This window comes from Chaetura pelagica, unplaced genomic scaffold (assembly GCF_000747805.2).
Source record: "Chaetura pelagica isolate M959 unplaced genomic scaffold, ChaPel_1.0 scaffold648, whole genome shotgun sequence".
NCBI classification, from domain to species: Eukaryota; Metazoa; Chordata; class Aves; order Apodiformes; family Apodidae; genus Chaetura; species Chaetura pelagica.
Window position 1 is genome coordinate 164,206 of NW_009954321.1, and position 3,193 is coordinate 167,398.

A 3,193-nucleotide genomic window follows, 5' to 3' on the forward strand; every position below is an offset into this window, starting at 1 on the left:
TTCTGAGAAAGCAGTGAATGAGATGTGATTTTACAAAGCTGTAGTCTAACTTCAGCCTCTATTCTTCTGGTTAGCAACTGTAACAACAGAAATACTGAACATTGAGTCTCCATTACCAGCCATATGTATTTTTAACAAGGAATAACTGCCGGACTGGAAAAAAGTACAGAGATGAGAACAAGATATGCATACACCCTAGCAAAGCGGAATAATTGCATAGATTAAGTAGGTCAACTACAGGTATGGATTTCTTTTAAGGCAATCCAAAGTCTGAAAAGCTGCATGTGAAGGCACGCTCTGAAAGAATTCAGAACTGCAGACAGGCCTGTTTTACTCAAATCAAGGGAGGCAAAACTGAAATCACCTACCCTAAGGAGCTTCCACTGGAAAGCCAGTCTTATTTCCCAACTTGCTCGCTGGAAAGCTGCTGTGGAATAACCGGAGTGACGGATGAGCACGTTGCCCAACTACTTCTTAATGATATTTTTGTCAGGTGATTTGTTAGTAGGAGCCTGGATTGGATAGGAAATTACCCTCCTTATAAGCACCATCTAGTATTTTGCATTAGAAGAAACTGCTTTTCAAAATACATGAATAAGGCAACTGCTGCCTTCCTTGCACCTTTTTGCTAAAGTGAGCTCTGAAGTTTTCTATTAGTATTTAGATTTGCCATGTGATTTTTCACCACAGAGCTAACGCCATGTATCCAAAATAAAAAGGTGAAAGGAGGTCAAGTGCCACCATGCTAAAAACCAAACCTTCCACTGGGAATAAAGGGCAGGTTACTTTTAAAAGGAAAACGTTTTTTAGGAAGAAATTGCTGAGGTCCTTGGGCATCAGTGGATCGGTTTGGTTCATGGGTTTTGGTGGAAGAAGTGAGAAAAGACACAGATTTCCTCCAGCTGCTAAATGCATGTGGAGATTTTAAAGTTACAGATGAATTGACTATCCAGGTATCAAGAGTCTTTTAATCTTATGAAACTTGCATTATTTTATTCATAATTAAAAAAGGCTTTTTAAAGAGAAAAGGTAGAACTGGAATCCATGATGCTCAAGAAAACCATCAGGAGAACCTTGCATTTCTGGAAGCGCTGAAACCTTAGGTTTATAATGAGAAACATTATATGCTAACATAATGCTAACCCTAAGGAAATCTGAGGTCTTACTCTTAACAACACACACTACTCAAAAACGCATTTCAGCACACAAGTTCAATAAAGGCCCTGGAAATCTCAGTTTCCTGTGCAGAGGAGCATATACAGACCCACAGACCTCCTGCCTGAACCCCAGGGAAAGGTCAGCAGAAATGCAGCCACTAGGACATCTTGTTACAAGCAAGCATTAATTTGCCAGGCAAACCCCAGAGTGCGAAAACCCAGACTCCTGAAGGCAACTGACCTCAGGAAAGGGAAGATACAAAAAATTCAGAGTTGGTGAAATCCTCCCACCTCTAAACCCCATAATATGCCACCTGCTTTCTGCAGTAAAGCTAGATAGAGAGATGGATGCAGTTGTCTCATCTTTATCAGGCAGAAAACTCACTCCCACCCTACCTGTGAGAAGCAGCAGGAAGACATCGCTGTACATGGACTTTTAATCTAGATTTCTGTGTGGCGACACTCTTAAATCAACTGTTGCACCACACTGGGGTGGGAGCCTCCATACCCATGACATCTTGCATGTGCTGGCAGTCCTGACGGAGAGCCTCCAGATGAATAAACAACATGATTTTACTGATAAGAATATGCATAAAATAAAAATTAGCAAATTCCCATGACTGATAATTTATCTATTCCCTTCTTCACCCAAGTATCAAAATCTACAGATACTAAGTAAGTGTAAATGCAGGCTGGAGACCACCACACACATTCTTCTCCTGGGTGGCTTGGCTTCTCCAGGCTGAACTGCAGCACTGCTAGTGCAGAAGAAACAACAAAGCACACAACCAGAAGAACAATATGCTATTGTAAATTAATGGAGTTTTGCGAGGACCAAGGAAAGTTCTTGCCCCCTCTTTATAATGTTATGCTTCCAATTTACTTCATTTATATCAATAAACACTGGATTTCACAACTATTAGTCTAGTTGAGAACTGCACTAAAGCTCACTAAATCTGCCTCTAATTATTTTGATTAATGGTCCAGAACGATCAGCTTCTCAAATTAACAACCTAAAGCAACTGTTATAGAATAAAGGATATTCTTCTTGGTAAACAGAGTCTTCAGTGTTTTTAGTTAATGAAGTCTTGGGCAGTCCATTCAGTACTACTACATTCTAGATTTGCATCGATTCTGCTGCCACTGTGTATGTATTTGAGAATAATTATTTTTAAATTGCACTAAAACTTAGTCTAATGCTTATTTTACAACTGAAGAAATGGATCTTCAAGAGCTGACTACCTTGGCCTTATTGTTTTTCTCACTGCTTCCAGAGCGTGTACTATACAGCAGGTTTTCCTATTACTACTACTATTTACCAATACTTATTTTTAAAGGACAAGTTTAATACCCAAAGTTTGTAAAGCAGACTTCTAACACTTCAAACTTTTATTTACAGATTAATATAGCAGCTAAAATACTTGTTGGAATTACAGCTCTTCATTACTTCTGTGATTAGTACTCCAACGTCTGTTATTTTACAGTGATTTGTAAAGAATATTAAAGCAAGCTGATCACACAACCTAAGTTAATTATATAGTTTACAAGTAAGAGAGACTATAAAGAGAGTCCTTTCAATCCCACAAAGGAGGTATCACATTTTTCAGCTCTAATACCCTGAAAAATTTGGTTTCTAGATTCAGTTTCACCCAACAGTTACTGAAGACAGTTGTGAGATCTGAGTCCAAGTCAACTCAACATGATTAGAGCTGAAGTTACTGAAAATAACACCTTCCCATATCCTCAGCATCCTCAAACTCCACCCCACCTCCATCTTCCACCCCTTGAATGGAAGGCATCTAATAAGGACCACATCTACTACATTAATTTCCAAAGAGGAAGACAGCATAGTCCCCAAGTATCACAATATAGTGATAATAGGTTAAAAGGAGAAGAAATCTCCTCAATAACATTCAAAAGAATGGCAGGTTCTTTTGACATCTAAGACACACTGAAAATGCAGTGTCTGCTTTTCTCAGTAAGGATTGATAGCTCTTGCTCAGCATATCTTCACCAGTAGTCTTCTGTTTTTCCCT